The sequence below is a fragment of the Triturus cristatus genome, chromosome 3_2, assembly GCF_964204655.1.
Source record: "Triturus cristatus chromosome 3_2, aTriCri1.1, whole genome shotgun sequence".
In the NCBI taxonomy this organism is placed as follows: Eukaryota; Metazoa; Chordata; class Amphibia; order Caudata; family Salamandridae; genus Triturus; species Triturus cristatus.
This window is the reverse complement of record NC_140584.1, coordinates 1200922068-1200941579: the sequence shown is the minus strand read 5'-3', so window position 1 is coordinate 1200941579 and position 19512 is coordinate 1200922068.

Here is a 19512-nt window from a genome sequence, read left to right as displayed (position 1 = left end):
GATGTTGTAGCACCAGAGCAATGACACCCATGCAGGGCCCAGAAGAGTGTTACAAGAGCCATGTAAGGTGTAGAAGTGGACCATACAGTCCAGTGTGGTCCCTAAGTGATTCAGCTTTGAGTCCACTGGTAGCCTCGACTTGTGGAATCATGAATCCTAAAAGCAAAAGGACCTTCTGCTATAAGTTCCATGGGTCCCAACAGTGTATCTATTGGACATTAAGAACACATGGTACTTTTTAAGTTCTGTCTGACCGCAGGGGTCAAACGATGGGCTCCTGAGGGTAGGGCTTTAAGACTGAGAGGCATATTAGCAAGAACCTCGTTAAAGTTATCGCCGTTTTAGCGGCAGGAAACTGCCGCTAAAACGGAGATAATGGGTTTGCTAATATGTGTTATAGAATTCCAATAGAAGCCCAGGTTAGATGTGAAGGACATAGACAGAGTTGTTCTGTATAAGTTTATCCTGTACATTTTTTTATGTGCACTTGTCTTTTGGAGACAACCATTAACTGTTTAGACCCCACAAGGGAATCGCCAGACGTGCACGCGTTGTCATTAAAAGCAATGCAACTCGTGCACGTTTTTGGCTGAAAAGGCGAATCGATGGCTAAAGGTCTTTCTCCTACGCGACGAGACCTAAAAAGTGCGAGACCTATTGCATTGCAAATGCTTGGCTCTGTACCCTCTTCGGATAGGCAAGAGCCTTTCATTGACAAGCCCATTTGCTCCATTATCTGACATGCTGCACTGTGAGAGACTAGTGCAGCATGCAACCCTGCCAAGTACCACACATCAGGGGTCAGACTAATGCATTTTTGTGTGGTGTCCGCATCCCCACCCAAGGTATGACTGGCTGAGTGCACACTGTGCGGCCTTACTTAGCCTGTCAGTGCCTCGAACATGATCACAATCTGACATTTCGACATGTTTGACTGGCACCAGACAGAATATCGAGCAAGTCTTGCCGACACCACCCCGTCCGAAGAGCCCTGGCCCCTAGGAAGACATTCATTGCCTCCTGGCTGGGGCCCGCAAAAAGAATGGTCAACGCATGTTTAGGGGGTCAGCGGGGGCCTTTCTATTAAGCACTTGGTGCTTCGTTCAAGATAGGAATGCCCCCTTTCGACAAGAAAATACCACGGCTGGTAACATTGGTTCATGTTTTACAAGCATGCAAAGGCCCTGGCCTGATACATAAAGTAAACTTTACATGTAGTCATATGTATTCACTTTTAACATGACTTTTCCTTTCTTCTGTATTTCTCTTATCAGTTTAAGATCATTACGAGTAGAACTGGAGCAGGTTTAAAGTGCCTTATTCTTTATATTTGCTGTTTGAAGTACATGCTAATAAGGAGGACAAATTCCTGCTTTCTGTGATTGTTCTTATTTTCTTACTGGCCGGAATACTGAATTACCGGAAATGTAGAAAACTGACCAGGTGTCAACTCTGATTTAAGGCCATTCACCAGCTGCCGTTTTCAGCACTCACTTCCGCCTCATAGCCTGACCCCAAGAGGCTCTCAGCATGCACTACTCACATCTGTATGGACAGCAGCTGCACGGTCACTAATGACAGGCGAGATACAGTGAAGAAGTGCAGGAAGGACGCGGGCCGTATCGAGCGCAAGAGGAAGGTCTCGCCTAGCGTTGCAGCGCGAATGCGCTGCCATCGCTTTGCGAGTTATGCAGCATATACTGTAGTGTCGATGCTCCGCCCACTCTCTGGCCATTGGCATTTGTCTTAAATGCTGCCTTCTGATTGGTTTGAGGCTTGTTAGTCCCTCCTCATTCATCATTTGTATCCTTCCACGGCTATTGGCTTCTCTACTCCTAACACAATTTTCTTCCCTGTCTCCCCACCCCACCGCCCCCTTCCTCAGTCTGTGACTTCTCACACTCCCCCACCCCCCCCCCCACTCCCGTTTGTGTTTTCTTGCCTGCCGGCACTTCCATTTTCATCTTTATTATTGCCACCTTGAAATATGAGAGTTCAAGATGCGTGCTGTACAAAAACTTCTCGTGTTTAATGAATTAGATTTTAATGTTACTCTAAATATAATAAGACTCTAGGCAACATTCGGGGTATGCATGGCAACTGACGCCTCTTAGTTCACAAATGGCATTGTTGTTGGGCGGGAGGAGCGGCAGTGTTTTAACTCAAGCTTTAAACGGGCACTTTTAATAACTTCCTCTCTATTCAGTGATATAATCTTGTGTACTGAGGTGACGCGCTAAAGAAATGCACTTTTTTGAATTCTGAAGAGACATTATCAGACATTTACATCATGTTTACTGTATGAATAACATGCCGATCATTTTCACTACTCGCCCACTGGCTCGTATACGCTTGGCTCGTCCACGGCTGGCTCTACATGCTAATTAATATATTGGCTCGCGCACCTCTAGCAAAGAGTGATGAATGGATACATGACAGTGACCCCGGTAGATGGTAGAGAAATAGACTGGTGCAGACAAACAGACAAAGTCAGTCTCCATTGCCTCACGTCAGAATCATCACTTTCAATAACCTGGAAATCTGCTGGCAACTCCCGCATGCCCCAACCTCATACCCCTCACCTATTCTTAGCAGAAGCGGCAGATTCTGAGCTGTTCCCTGCTGGTGCAGAAGAGCACGGCTGAGTCTGTAGAAGCGCTGGGATCCCTAGCCTCTCCGGGCGGGCACCTAAGCCTTCCGGGTGCCTTCATACTCAAGATAAAGGAATACATTTTGTTCTGTGCTTTAATCGCCCCTCTGCGACCACTTTCTGGTAGATGGAGCTCTGTGTTAATAAACACAATCAGAGAGGTGGTTGTGTACAAACAAACAACAGCCACAATACTGTATGTTTTGAACGTGTAGTTAAATACCTGCTCACGAAGTAACTCATTGGCTGATCATTCCATGGCACTACCAAAATTACATTTGGACACATTTGCTCAACTGTAAAACACTCCCTTCTATGGGTCATTTAACAACTCGGGGCTTTGGGGTTACGTTACCTACTTTGGATGCTGTGTAAAAGAGTAAATACAAAAATAATGCAATGAAATTAAGCAACCAGTACACTGTGAAAACTGACACGCATTCTCTTTAGTTAATGTCGTTTTTCTCATAGATGCGAGTAAAGTACTCTTAATAACTTAATGAAAATTGCACACTTTTAACTAATAGCACCGGGCGACCTTTGACAACTATGAAATGAATACATTTTCATGTACCCCCGAAGCCCAACTGCCCCCGCCCCCCGCCCCCTTGGCAAACTTCATTGCCTCCCAGTGTTTGGGGGATAACCAAGATGCAGGAGAGTGAGTCAAATAGTCTAGAAAATGAAAGAGAAACCAGGATTCGGTCCCATGCTCCAATCCCAATCGCGTTGGTTAGTCTGTAAGCACTACTTTTATTAATGAGTTTCGCATTAGAAAAGCACCACGGTGTGCATGTGTGGCAACACTTCACCCATGAGGTACGTGCCAAGCAATTGTTGACACAATCCAAACTTTTTCAATATATTTATTACAAAGTGCAGGACCTTTCCAAGGGATTTTGCACACTACATACATTCACTCCAAAAATAAAACGTGTTGGTAAAAAACATTGCCATTTACAACGTCAATAGCTCTAACTCACAAATGTGAGACCTATTTGCATTGCAAATGCTTGTTTCTCCTTAATGGGCTCTATCCCTATATCTTTACTTGCTTCGATCTGTGCCATCCCTCCTCTCTCTGTCCTCGTGCTGTCTGCCCCAGTCATTCTGTTCTTCCCCTGTGCTCTGGTAAAGTGTCTCTCGAAATGTCACACATAGGCACGCTGAAAACATGAAAATGTCACACAAGGGCAGCTATGAACATGTCAGATCTGTTTTGCCAGCCTGGTACATGCACAAAACAGGTAGTAGAACCCTCTTCCGCTGGCAAGGCTATATTACAACTTTTACATGCAATGATCCGTGAGATTGTTTGTTTCTATGTAAAAGCTGTAGTATGCCAAGGAGTAGTGAAAGAGGGTCTATGCCCTGAGACCCCCTAGGGCCTGCCACTACTGCTGCTGCCCTCCTGCGCTGCAGATATGAGACTGGTGTAGCGCCGCTATTGTGTCTTGAAAGGGCCTCAGTAATGTAGGGCCTGGTAATAACAGGCAGTGGAAATTAGCATATGCGATACTTAAATTGTGGCAATAGGCCATCAAACAAAGAATAAGAAAATGAAGCTTTTACCAATTTCCAGCTCACAATGAGCCTTTAAAACCAAGTCCATTGTGTAATAGAAGATATGCTGTCTTGCTCGAGTAATTGACTCAAAAATAAACAAATACAACTGTTCTTACTCTAGAGCGCAATTCAGCCAAGCAGTACTGTACAGGGAATTAAAAACAAACACCAAAGAAGGACGAGCCCTCACCCAGCCTAAACATAGAGCAGTGTCCATACTTAAATAGCTAAAGTCAAAATGTTAGTGGATAGAGTGACAAATTTGGAAAATAAATAATGACGTTTAATTTCTTATCAGCTACTGCACGTCAATGATGAGAAATGTACAATGCATAATCAATAATAAGACGCTCAAGACAACATGCTTAATGCAGACTGGCTTTATTAGGTTCAAGCATAGCGGAGCCTGATGTTGTAGCCCTGTCCCAAGTTTTGACACAAATTCCATGTGCAGTGAAAAATAAATAAGCTGCTCTGTAACTGTGGCAACAGTCGCCGCTGGGCCATGAGCTCTTGCAAGTTATTATTATCAACTTAGCAATCGAGATTTAACATTGACAAGCTAGAGTGTTGTAATCCTTTTTAGGTTGAGCCTAGCGCAGCGCGCATGCATTGCTCCAGGAGAGGGCCTCTTGGAGTCGCTACAGCTTTTCTCAGCTTTTCTTGAAGCTTGTGCGTTTGGTGCTCACACGCTATTGGGCTTTGCTTGGATCTTTCTAAAAACACAGCACGCAATTGGGTACATGCGGGTGCATGTCCCACCTCTCTATACGCCCACTGCCTATGACTTGCAAGAGCAAGCAGCAGCACCATCTGTTTCCAATTATCGCGCATGGCGGTCGGGCTGGCCCTGGCTTTTTTTCCCCCTTTGTCACTCGTTGCGATTCCTCTGCAGAAGCCCCATCGCTCACCCTCTCTCTGCCCCCCAGTCTCTCTTCCTTCCTTTAGATCACTGTTGTCTCTAGCCCTCCTCTTCTCGCTCACCCCTTATCGCCCGACATTGTCCTGCCAGCTCCCTAGGGGTGCCCCCGCCTCTCTATTCTATTGCACCCTCACTCCTAATTCTTTTCCATTTTCTAAGTCATTCTCTGTGTCTCACACCCCATCTTGCCCCCCACTGCTTTCTAAACGATTCTCTACTCTTCTTTCCCCCTTTCTTCCTTCCCCCAGCTCCTTCAATCCCCCACTCCCACCCCTGCCGACTTTATGTTTGGACAGTCTCTAGCTCTCTGTCATCTCTTCATCATCCTCTCTTTATGCTGTTTATAGCTCAGCCTCTCGGCGCTACGATCTGACGGATATGCTATCAGATGTTTGTGTAGCACCCATTCCACCTACAGGCTGTCAAGGCACTCATGTATGGGAGTGACATAACATTTTTTAAATGTATGTTAGGCTGGGATTACAATCTGTAAGTAAAACATCGATGTTCATGGAAACCCCTTCACTATTTTATTTGAGGTCTTCGCCAACCCCCTCCCCGATTCCTTCCACGTTGTCCTTTTCTATCTGCCTTTATTTCCACCACATGCTCTAAGCTCCCTCCCTCTCCTCATTTTCAACATTCCTTAGTCTGCCCCCTCTATTGTCTTCGTCTTCCGTTTATTCCCCTCTTCCTCTTAATCTCTTTTTCTTTCTCTTCTTCACGGACGCTGTCGGCCTCTCCCTCCTGTCTACTTTTAATTCAATCGTACATCTTTTTTTTTTTAAATTGCATTTTTGTCAACAAAGGCAGCAACAAAAGGAACAGACATTGCAGTGCTGTACTGTAATAATTTGATTGGAGATATGAAACTTCAGGTAGTCCAGCCCGTCATGGGGCCTGTCAAGTAATTCCTGTAATATTAAACACCAATTAACACAAAATTTTCCCATAGGACAACTCGGCGCCACACTCCCGGGGCAAATCTACACAGTATAATCTAAGAGGTATCTCATCCGAAACACATAGCATGGAATCTGTACATTAATCATCTTCCACTCTAGAGTTTAGCCAAGCTACAAATGGTTCCCAAATGTCCTTAGGTCGGGACTTGGTCAGCTGGAGTTCCCAGTAGTTCGACAGCTGTGTCTTGCAATACGTGACCTGTGTGACCATTCAATCGTACATCTTTACCGCTCTCGGGCCGTCTCATCCTTGTTTCTGTGTCCCGCCACATCTCTCCTCACTCACTTCGTTTTCCATCTCGCTGCTGCTTTAAAGCATCTTCATAATTCACCAACACTTCTCGTCTTTTCTTTTTTCACTCGCCCCTTCTCGCCTGCCCTCCGCATCATCCATCTTTTTACCTGCCTTTCCCCCGTCCATTCCCCTCTTTCCTACCCCGTCGCAGTTAGCACCCTCTCTAGTTAGCATTTGATTTTTCTCTGCAGCGTAAACCGACCCAGTCACAATAACTTGTTTTTGTATAGCGCTTCACAACAAATCTTTCAGTTTCTAAACACTGTATTTGACCCAGTGAAAAGGAACCAGACCCCCTGCCATTGGGTGTTGCGTGGGCTGAACAATTTAGAAAACAGTGTGTTGTTCCACTAAAAAAATCCGTACTAGCCAGGCATGTGGTAGGAATCATGAACAAACACTTTCTTCCTTTGATTTTCTCTGCACCCGTCTCCCATTGGCAAAACGTGCAGGTCTTACTTGTGACGCTGTTTGGCATCTTAATGTATTTTACATGTTTTGTTGCTTGTATTTCCCAAAGTCGAGGGTAATATGCTGCATGGGCTAAACACTTATAAGGTCCCAAAGGCGAGACCTATTGGCTATGCCAATGCTTGTTGTTCCTTGTAAACTTTATCTTACTCTTCAATCTCCTTCCATTCTTAGGTGTTTGTTTTCTAGTTGTCACCAGAATTTTAATAAATGAAAGCTTCTATGTAGACAGAAGTCAAGTAGCCACGTCTCGTAGGTTACAGGATGTAGATTTCTTGTAGAGGATATCTCTTAGTTACAGGTTGCAGGTTAAGTATAAATAGCCCCAGCAAGAACAGCATCCTCACTGCTCAGCCCACTCTCTCCAACTGACATTCTTACCAACCAGGCACTCATCAACATCTCATTACAAAACACTCACACTGGCTGAGCAGCTAGGAACTGGGAAACTGTGGAGAGGATACATTGTAACACAAGTTACAACATAGAGACCACACGCTTTGTGCTCCTTTCACACACTGAATCCCTTTCTTATAGAAATTAGTTCTGTGTCAATGCTGTCTCCAAGGTTTTGACAGAAATGCTGAGCGTGTACAAAAAAACAGAATAAAGCCGAAATAAATACATGCGTTTGCCCACCCACATTCAAACTCAAGTGCAATACTTTTTTTGACAAATATTTTTTTATTAAGAAAAAGAAAACCAAAATAAAACAACACAGACAAATACAAATGTAGAATAAAGCAGTCTACAGATAAACAGTATTACACACATTAAGAGAGTGGTTGAAGATAAAGCATAACATTGGAGCCTATTGTACCTGAGGTTACATTCTAGTCTCATACAATCAAGAAGTTACAGTGATCAAGAGATTACAGTGACTCACTATCAACCACGTATGAAGGAGCGTCGCCAAAGGGGGCACATAGCCAACCTCTACTCTTGTTCCAGGTGGCCCATATTTTCGTCCCTTTACCCGGGCAACCTCTACTTTCATACACCACCCTCTCTGCTTGCATACACCAATCCATGTCTGATTCCCAATCAGCATGCCTTAATTCCACCCCCACCCTTTCATGTTCTAGCAATGTTGCGTTTGGCCAACATACATCCAAATGATACCCACAGTCTTTTGGTTCTGGACAAGTCAGTAGTGTCCCAAATATTTAAAAGGCATAACCTCAGCGTAGTTTCAATATCTTTATGACATATTTGGGACATAAAAGGGATAATCTCACCCAAATATTTCTGAAGAGACGGACAGTCCCACCATTGGTAGGTACCTATTTGGCCGCAGCCGCAGGGACATGTCGGGGAGCCGAGAAGACCCATCTTAACCAGGGCTGTGCTCGTGTAATAAACCCTATGGAGTAGTTTGAGCTGAATTAGTTTAAACCGAGAACGGATCGCCACCTCCCGGGGAGATGCTAAGGCCTCCCTCCAGTCCTCGTCAGTAAGTTCACCCACATCGTCAGTTCATTTTGTACAAATTTTGTCGTGAGGATACAGGGTATTATTAAGGATTTTGCGATAGGGTTAACGAGATGGCCTTGTCTGGAAGATAATCGTCCAAGAGCCGATCTTCCAAAGGGGAAGAGACTGGTAAATCTGTGCCCCTGGGTAATGCTTTAGTCAATGCGCTTCTCAACTGGAGGTAACGAAAAGTTTCCCTCTCATGCAAATGGTACTGCCGTTGCAGATCGCTGAACGGTACCATTCCACCCCTAACCCACAGGTCACTGACCTTGAAAAGGCCAATCAGATCCCTCTTATCCAGACCTGGTTGTTTCCAGAGCATACCCAAGTGACAGGATTCTAGCAGCGGGGTAGCTTGAGCAATGCTACCTTTCCAGCCCAGTGTTGAATTTGCAGTATGCCAGATAGAAACTGTGGTAGAGGTCGGAGTATGTTAGGGCTCAGATTTGGGCCTGCTGTTAAGCACCCGTAAATAATTTCCTGGGAGCATGTTGTGTCTATCCATTCTGTATGCCAGGTATGTAATGGGTTGATGCATCCAATGCTTAAGGACCATGAGCTGTGAAGCCCAGTAATATGATCTGATGGCTAGCAAAGCGATACCTCCATCATACCAGCTTTTGGTAAGCTTGGCGAGGATGATTCGGGGCGTTCCGTTATTCAATAACAAGCTGCGAACCTCAGATTCAAGTGAGCGAAAGTACTTAGGTGGAACCAAATGTGGTGTGTTTTGCAGCACATACAGAAATCGGGGAAGCGCCATCATTTTATAAAGAGCGACCATTCCGAGAAGCGTTAAGGGAAGAGTTTTCCAGTGCTGCACGTCCGTTCTAAGACGCTGCAGGGGGGGCATCAAATTCCGTTGGTAGAAAAACGCCGCATCTTTTGTAATATAGATACCGAGATATCGAAAGCCCTCCGTGACTATTTTGGCCATGCAACCCGCGGGGAGGAGCTGGGGATGACCGCTCAAGATTTATACCAATGATTTATCCCAATTAATAGTATAGCTGGAGTATTTTTGAAAGAGAGTAAAGATGTGGAGCACCCTGTTTATCGAAAACCCGGGTTTGGCCAGATAAAGCAAGATATCATCAGCGTAGAGGAACACTTTATCCATCCACTCTGGCAATCAATTCAAGTCTCTAATCAAGAGATCTCCTCTAAGCCATATCTCCAAAGGTTCAAGCACTAAAGCAAATAACAAGGGGATAATGGGCAATCCTGTCTTGTGCCCCTTCCCAACTCAAATATTGCTGACCTGCTACCATTCACCGTAACTCTAGCCAATGGCTTTGAGTAAAGGAGAGGTATCTGGGACAGAAAACGGTCTCCGAAACCACATCTCTCAAGCGTGGCAAACAAGAAGGGCCATTCTATCATATCAAAAGCCATCTTGGTATCTAAAGACATAATAACCGAGTCCTCCTGTATTGTGGAAGCACGTCCCAGAACCCCGAACAAACGCCGCAAATTAAGTGCAGTGTTTTTGGTCAGCATAAAGCCCAACTGATCTGGATGGATCAATTTGTGAAGGAGAGGTGAGAGACGGAGGGCCAGAATCCTAGCCAATATTTTGACTACTGGGTCAAGTAATGAGATAGGTTTGTAAGAGGAGCAGTGTTCACAGGGTTTGCCTTGTTTATGGATGACTACTAAATTAGCCAACCGCTGTGTTGTCGGAAGAACACCCACTCGCACACTCTCTTCATACATACGCACCAGAAAGGGCACGATAAGTGGGGCTGTGTTTTTGTAAAGTTCAATCAGAAGAACTCACACACCCACTCAGTCCCAAAAACTGCCACTCACAGTCATTCACTAACCCATACAGCTACTTACACATGCACTTATTCACCCATACAGCCACTCCGTCACCCATGCAGCCACTCAGACTCCCACACTGACACAGAAAGTCACAGAGCCACTTAGATGATATATATTAGAAACAATATCGCTCATTAGTAGTACAAAAAGAATGGTAATTTAACACATGCACTAGCTTGGTATATATCTTAAGTCTCAGAAATGTTTTCGAAACACACTCACTGGATGATGTCATCAATGATGTCATCAGTAATGTCATATGAAATGTCATCAGTGATGTTATCATTGATGTCACTGACCATGTCATTAGTTATGTAATATGTGAGGGCATAAGCAGTGTATTAATTGTAAGTTATACATCCGCCAGGTCAATGCTGTATCCTCATCCTGCTTCCACACACTTTGCCTGCTTCTTAAGACATTCAGATGGATCCTTATGGAATCTAAAAAGACAGTCACCCAGGCACTTATCACCAGCAGACACGACTACAGCAAAACACACTGCGCCGGCGTTAAGCAGAAACAGCTCAGGAAACTACAGAACATTCAAAACGCTGCAGCCAGACTTGTCCTCAACATCCTCCGCCACACCCACATTACTCAACACCTCCGACAACTCAACTGGCTCCCATTCAACAAGAGAATCATCTTCAAGCTCCTCACCCACGCCTACAAATCTTTCTATGACGCAGGACCAGCATATCTGAACCACCGCCTCTCATTCCACGTACCCGCCAGACAACTCCGCTCCACCCAACTTGCCCTGGCCACCGTCACATGAATTCACAAGGCCAGAATTGGAGGAAGATCCTTCTCCTACCTTGCCGGCAAGACCAGGAACACCCTGCCCCTCCACCTCAGGCAATCCCCATCACTAACCCAATTCAAGAAGGATCTCAAGACAAGACTGAACCTCCACATCCAGTTGGATTAGCAGCCCCCCCCCAGTGCCGTGAGACCCTCACGGGTGAATAGCCGTCCAATAAAATCTCCTGATTAATTGATTGATTGATAGTTAGCTCAGGTAACTATAACTGCTGAATTTATAATGGTTTTGTTTGAGTGAAATCTGAGCCTAACTATATCGTCCCAGTAACCTTTGTTTTATTCAGTGAGAGTGTATATATATATGCGCACGGTGAAAAATCATTAAAAAAAATAAAAAATAAATACATAACTTAGAATTTAAAAAAACGTACAAATTCACTGAAAAAACCATAGGTTTAACACACGTTATAGTTAGGAATTAGCATTTAAAAAACCTTGCAAATTCACTTAAAAAACCATAGGTTTCACACACGTTATAGTTAGCTGTACATTTCACTCGTAAAAAACCAATGAAATTCCACGTTATAGTTAGATCAGGTAACTATAACTTGCGCGACCGCAATCCACAATGTGTCATTTCAGATGTCATCATTGATGTGATGAGTGATGTCACTGACCATGTCATGAGTGATGTAATATGTGACGTCATCAGCAGTTTATTGTGGGCGCGCAAGTTATAGTTACCTGATCTAACTATAACGTGGAATTTCATTGGTTTTTTACGAGTGAAATGTACAGCTAACTATAACATGTGTGAAACCTATGGTTTTTTAAGTGAATATATATATATATATATCTAGCTAGCACAATGATAGCAAAACAGTCTTAAATCAATTGCAATGCAGTAAATCAAAAGCACAATAATAATAATTTGGTAAATCAAGATACAGCAGAGAAAACATTCCTACAGTCCTATGCTCCTGGATGACTTAAGTTTAGTAGCTCGCACTGGGAAGCCCCCTCCTACCTCTTTCTCTCTCTCTCATTCACTGGCAACAGCACAACAGATACAGTCAGCAACATTGGGCGATGGCAAATCTGCATGACTGTCTGTGAGCTTCCTCAAGGCATCTGCACCCCTTTCTTTTTATACACTAAAAGCTAGCTTACACAACATCATGTTCCTTTCCTGTGCCAATTGTTCTTGTGATGTTATCAGGGTTTTCACTAACCCAGGATCCTCGCAACTCCTACTAGCTGCATCTCGCACCGTTCTCTCACTGGTACCAATCAATCATCCTCCCAGGACCTTCAAGCTAATCCCAGGCTTGTTTGGGTCAGTATAACCTCAACGTTCTATATCCCCCTGATCCACATGCCTTGGCCTGGTACTGTAAGCAAAACACCTTGGCAGCACATATAGTTTTGTCTATTAGAAATTGCAAAGATAAATGTAACAAGATCATCTGCTATCTCAGCATGGTACATGGATTTTCTGCATGCATTTTTACTTATCGAGACTGCCTGATAAATTAAATCTTTCGCGTAACAATGTCTTTCACACAGTCTTCTACACAGTACACTTTTCCCTGTATACTGCACACCTGGTATGTTAAAATACCAATAAACAATGTCAGAAAATCAGGATTTCACTTTTTCACCTTCCCTCTCAGACCCAACTTCATCTGCCACAATTTAGTGAGTGTGTTTTGGGGGATTTCATCTGAGCCAAGGAAGCCTTTGGCGACAATGCCAAGGTCTCTGCCATAGTAAAACATTCTCTTCAATGCCTGTTCAGCTTGAGGATTGAAGACATTATTTACATAAGTTCTGCAGCCTACATGTATTTGTTGCTTTTATTAAAAACATAACAGATCCAAATGTGACATCTGTAAGACTTTTTCATCATAACCTCTTTGTGACAGACAGGTGCCTAGCAATATTTATTCAGGACCACAATGCCCCCTACTTAGGGAATGATTCTGCAAAAAGAGTGCCTCCTCCATCTTTTTTTTAAAAAAAAGGAACATTTAGAGTCCCCTGAGGTGTTCACTAAGCAAGCACCTGTAAAATGAATTTTTGCTTCAAGGAACGCGTTTCACCTCTCATGTTGAAGATGCAGAACAGCAGGATTTCCCTGGGATAGTAGTGCATATAGATATGTGTGACTTCAGTGACACCAGAAGAGGCTGTTCCCTCTCTAACCAAGGACTATTGAAATAGCTATAAACCTGCAATGTGTTCTGTAACAAAAAAACAAAACAAAAATGCCACCTAGAGGGAGAATGATGGCACACTCATCCAGAGACGTTTAAGCAACAACAGCCTTGTTTGCAGGAGTACCACCTCATGACTTCTGTTGTGGCTTACAAGGACAAACAGCCATTCGCTTAGCACTCTTGTTAGGATACAGATGCAATGATGCAATGGTAGAGTATTCAGCAGTGGAACAAGCGGTTCTACTCAACCTTTTTAGATATGGTGTACCTGCTTCATAATTTGCTACTGACTGCTAACTGTTCTATTTCAACCATGTCAATCTATGAAAGGTCGAGTGCTGGATAAGAGCAAGTTACCTATTGAGAACATCAGTTCTCTTGTAGGGGGTTTCCATGTATAGTCATCAATCAATCAGTCAATCAATCAGGGAGTTTATAGAGCGCGCTACTCACCCGTGAGGGCCTCAAGGCGCTGGGGGATGTGAGGTCTCAAGGCGCTGGGGGATGGGGTGGCAGCTCCAGATCAATCAGAGAGTCAGGTCTTGAGGTCCTTCCTGAACGTGTGCAGGGTCGGGGAGCATCTGATGTTCACAGGGAGCTCGTTCCAGATCTTGGCTGTGATGTAGGAGAAGGCTCTCCAGCCTGCTCTGTGTCTGCGGATGCGAGGGACCTCTGCCAGGGCGAGGTCGGCGGAGCAAAGGTTCCTCTTGGGTACTTGGAAGGAGACTCTCTCGTTGAGGTATTTGGGTCCGATGTTGTTGAGGGATTTGTAGGTGTAGATGAGGAGCTTGAAAGTGACCCTCTTCTCAGTGGGGAGCCAGTGGAGGTCTCGTAGGTGTTGGGTCATGCGCTTGAGTCGTGGTGTTCCAAGGACGAGTCTGGCTGCGGCGTTCCGGATTGTTTGGAGTTTGTGTAGAAGAGTTCTGTTTATTCTGGTGTAAACGGCGTTGCCGTAGTCCAGTCTGCTGGTGATGAGTGTGTGGGTGATGGTCCTTCTGCAATCAGGGGGGATCCATTTGAAAGTCTTGCCGAGGATGGGCAGGCAGTTGAAACTGGTGGAAGCGACGGCGTTGATCTGGCAGTTCATGGAGAGAGAGGAGTCGAGGATGATGCCAAGGTTTCGTGCGTGGTCTGCAGGGGTGGGTGGCTTCCTGAGAGCAGAGGGCCACCAGGTGTTGTCCCAAGCGGAGGTGCAGGGGCCGAGGATGAGGACCTCGGTTTTCTCTGAGTTGAGCTTCAAACAGCTGTCTTTCATCCAAGCTGCGATGTCCTTCATCTCTTCTTGGAAGCAGAGTCTTCGGGGTTCTTCGTGAGCGAGAGGATGAGCTGGGTGTCGTCGGCGTAGGATACAATTCTGAGCCCATGCTGTCTGACGATGGCCGTGAGGGGGGCCATATAGATGTCAAAGCGCGTCGGGCTGAGTGACAATCCTTGGGGTACTCCGCAGTTGATGTCGGTGGGTTCAGAGAGGAAGGGAGGGAGTCTGACCCTCTGGGTTCTGCCGGAGAGAAAGAATTGGATCTAGTCGAGGGCGGCTCCTTGTATCCCTACATCATGAAGCCTGGCTGCGAGCATGCGATGAGAGACGGTGTCGAAATCTGCGGAGAGGTCTAGGAGGATGAGGGCCGCGGTGTGTCCCTGGTCAAGTAGCATACGGATGTCGCCCGTGGCGACGAGGAGGGCGGTCTCAGTGCTGTGGTTGCTGCGGAATCCAAATTGTGAGGCGTCTAGGATGGAGTTCTCTTTGATGAAGGCGGTCAGCTGGCTGTTTACGAGTCTTTCGGAAACTTTGGCCGCGAAGGGGAGGAGAGAGATGGGTCGGTAGTTTTTCAGGTCTGTTGGGTCGGCCGTTGGCTCCTTGAGGAGGGGTTTAACCTCCGCCTGCTTCCAGTCGTCTGGGAAGATGCCGGATCTGAAGGAGGCGTTGATGGTCCGTCCTAGTTACGGTGCGATGGCGGTGGCGGCCCTGTGGAATATGTGCGGTGGGCAGGGGTCCGTTGGGGTGGCATGTTGACCAGCTGCTTTGGTCCGAGGTTGGCGAGGTTATAGAGGAGAGTGGTGGAGTCGGGGTCGTTGCAGTTGTCGAGGTGGAAGTTAAGGTCTCCGAGTAGAATGTAGTCCGTGGAGGTGATGGCGTGCGGTGCGACTAGCTCAGCGATGGTGGACGTGGACTGGGTGCGGGGCCCCCAGTGGCCTGTAGATGAGGGTTCCGCATAGAGTGGTCCTGTAAGACCTGGGGTCTCCAGGCCCTATGGGGCGGTAACGTGACACGAGCGGTCGGGCCACCAAAGGTCTGTGTGTAAAGCAACCATACAACACGCACCTCTCATGCGACGAGGAACACACACAATAAGTGACGCCACACTGTAGGAGTTATGTAAATACTCAAGTTTATCCAAGTAGATCACGTTAAATGCAGTTCATGAGGGAGCAGTACATTTCATATGCTGATAATACAATAGCTCGCGATGTACATATCAGTCAGGAGCTATAAAGGCTGTTTCTACCACATATGCAATTCATGAAATAACAGTACTGCCTGGGGCACAACTACCACTCACGTAGCTGCACACGCGCGTTGGGAGCGCTAACCGGTGACGACCTCAGAACGGGGCACCTAGCATGGAGAGCTACTCGTGATCTCTGGCACATAGCACTGTAATAGGGAATATAAATACCAGAGCGCTACTCGTAATCAATAGTGTTTAACACTTCAATATGGCACATGAATAATAGCGCGCTACTCGGACTTGATAGCACGTAACACGTCAACATGGCATAGGAATCAAAGTGCCGTATTCGGAATCAATCGCACGTAAGACTCTAAAGCAGGGCATGTAAAAACAAAGCGCCACTCGTAATCAATGACTCTCAGTACTTTGGAGCGGAGCGTATAACAAAAGGCGCCACTCGTAATCAATGACTCTCAGTACTTTGGAGCGGAGCATATAACATAAAGCGCCACTCGTAATCAATGACTCTCAGTACTTTGGAGCGGAGCATATAACATAAAGCGCCACTCGTAATCAATGACTCTCAGCACTTTGGAACGGAGCATATAACATTAAGCGCCACTCGTAATCAATGACTCTCAGTACTTTGGAGCGGAGCATATAACATAAAGCGCCACTCGCAATCAATGACTCTCAGTACTTTGGAGCGGAGCTTCCAGCGGGGAGCGCCACGGGACCTGAGGAGCAAGTCTCTGGGCTCCGGTGCAGTTCGTCGGGCACCGCGCTTCAGTACCGCTCGAGGGGGCACACGGAAAGGATCCCTCGGCGGGGTCTCTTCCGTCGCGAAGACAGGGGGGGGGGGGATCCCACGGAGAGGAAACCCGGCTAAGGGTGCGGTGTGGCTCCCAACCCGCAGGGGGCGCACCGGGGGCGATCTTAGCCTCCGGGCTTACCTCGATCTCGGCGTCAGCAGACGTCCGCTCCCACGATGATGGGGGAACTCGGCCCCGGCCTCGCACACCTACTCGCGCAGCTGCGACGGCAGCGACGGGGCCCCGGGCTTCTCCGCGGGCCTCGTGACACGGCAGGGCACTTCTCCAGGCCTCCAGGCCACGGCGGTGAGCGCGCTGGCCTCGTCGTCACCAGGGGGGGCTCAAAATAAGGATGGGGTTCTGTACTCAGCGGAGCACGCTGCCGGGGGTCCCAGACCAGGGCAGGGAGCGCAGGGGTCACAGCGCTAATACCTGGTCGATCCCCGGTGGTTTTCCAGTCAGCTTTGCATCAGGGTTCAGGGGTCAGTCTGGACACGCAGTCTCAGTGCTTGGTGAATAGGTTTTAGAGTTCAGTCTGGACACGCAGTCTCAGTGCTTGGTGAATAGGTTTTAGAGTTCAGTCTGGACACGCAGTCTCAGTGCTTGGTGAATAGGTCTTCAGCTGTTAGATGAAGTCTTATTGGCGCAGATGTATCTGGCGCCCTTAAGGGGTTCTGTTATAGGGGGTTAGGAATGGAGAGGGCGACTAGATCCTTCCTAGTCAGGCTGGGCAGAGAGTCTCTGGGTCCTCCTACTGCTGGGCAAGATCAGTGGGTTTCACAGGGTCCCTCACTCACTTAAGAGGCAGAACCTAAATCCTGTCACTCTCAGAGGCATAAGTCCCTGGCTAGGCCCTACCGTCTACACTCCTGGTGGATTCTTCCAGCTCTGCTTCACCCCAATGGCCAACTCACCACAAAAAGTTCCCTCCCTCTCTTAAGTAGCCCTAGGTCAGGTGACCTCTAGCCAAGGCGGCAAAAGAAAAACCACACCTCCCTTCTAGAAGGTTCCAGCACATTCCAGGAGCTTCCCCACTCTACCTATGGAACAAAAAGGCGGGCTGGTGTCGCAACATTGTTGTGGGGTTCCAGCCAGCTCCTGGCAGCTAGGGTGCTACTAGAACAGGCCACTCTGCAGTAGCAGGGGCCTGTGGCAGCCATCTTGGGTGAAGGGAGCACCTGCACCATAACACTACAAAAACGAAAAAATTCAGGGAAAAAGGGCCAAGTCCAACAGGTCCTGAGCACTGAATAGCCCCGCCTACGTGCGGAGACCTCGGAGCACTTTATCCAATATATTTACTCAAGTGTAGATGTTCACCTTTCTTCGGCAGGCCTGCAGAGTTACATAAGAAAGAAAATAGTATGCAGCGTGTAGGAGAAGGCTACAATGTCCAAATTCTTCATTTTCTATTGATAAAAAAAGGGTGGCAGGAAAATTGCCTATGCATATCAACAAAACAAATGTCTTCGATACCTTCAGGTACGCAGCGCACTACACACAGCGATACCCAGAGTCTCTGAGTTACTGGTCTAGTCTCCTTTGGAGGATAGGCTACTAGATGACTATCTCCCAGAAAAAGCTATCTCATTGACATATAGTAAAATCCTTAACAATTCACCTGAAACCCACAATAAAATACACCCAAAATGGGCTGAGGACGTCAGAGACTTAGACAACAAAGACTGGAGGGAGGCATTGGCATCACCCTGGGAAGTGGCTATCAGCTCCCGCTTTAAGCTCATACAACTTAAAATACTCTACAGAGCTTATTACACCAGTTCAGCGCTCGTTAAGATGGGTATTTTATCCTCCCCGGTCTGTCCCCATGGTTGTGGGCACACTGGTACCTTTTTACATCAATGGTGGGAATGCCCCAGCCTCCAGAAATACTGGGGAAGGGTGGTTTCAGCCATGTCCCAGATATGCCATAAAACTATTGAAGCCTCCCCATGACTGTCTTCTGAATATCTGCGATGCCACAGATTTAACAAGAGCTGAAAAGCTTTGGGTCTCACTGGGCTGTATAGTGGCGAAGCGAAATATTGCCAGAACGTGGAAGGGAGGGGTCGAACTGAGACAATCACTCAATCAATCCACCAATCACATGTGAGGGTCTCAAGGCACTGAACAGGGGGGCGAGGGGGTGCAGCTACTGTTCGAACAGCCAGGTCTTGAGGAGTCTCCTGAAGGTCAGCAGGTCCTGGGTTTGTCGCAGCTGTGTGGGGAGGGTGTTCCACGTCTTAGCGGCGAGGTAGGAGAAGGATCTGCCGCTGGTGGAGGTCCTGTGGATGCGTGGGATGGTGACAAGGGCGAGGTCGGCGGAGCACAGCTGTCAGTTCGGGGTGTAGAAGGTGAGACGTTTGTTGAGGTATGCTGGTCCGGCGTTGTGTACTGCTTTTTGGGTGTGGGTGAGGAGCTTGAAGGGGATCCTCTGGGAGCCAGTGCAGGTTTTTCTGGTGGGCAGTGATGTGGGTGTGGTGGGGTATGTCGAGGTTGAGGCGTGCGGAGGAGTTCTGTATGCGTTGGAGTCTCTTCTGGCCGTTGTTCCTGCGTAGGGAGCATTGCCGTAGTCCAGCCTGCTGCTGACGAGGGCCTGTGTAACCGTCCTTCTGGTTCCGGTGGGAATCCATCTATAGATCTTGTGGACCATGCGGATGGTGTTGAAGCAGGCGGCGGAGTCTGCATTGACTTGATGGGTCATAGAGAGCGATGAGTCACGGATAACTCCCAGGTTATGTGCGTGGTCGGTGGGGGTGGGTGCGGCTCCCGGGGCAGTTGGTCACCAGGAGTCCTCCCAGGTGGAGGGAGTGGATCCGAGGATGAGGACCTCTGTCTTGTCCTAGTTAAGTTTCAGGCGGCTGGTCTGCATCCAGCTGGCGACGGCCTTCATTCCTTCGTGGAGGTTGGTTTTGGCGGTGGTGGGGTTCTTGGTGAGTGAGAGGATCAGTTGAGTGTTGTCGGCATAGGAGATAATAATGAGGTTGTGCGAGCGGACGATGTTGGCAAGCGGTGCCAGGGAGATGTTGAAAAGGGTAGGGCTGAGGGATGATCCTTGGGGCATGCGGCAGATGATCTTGGTGGCTTC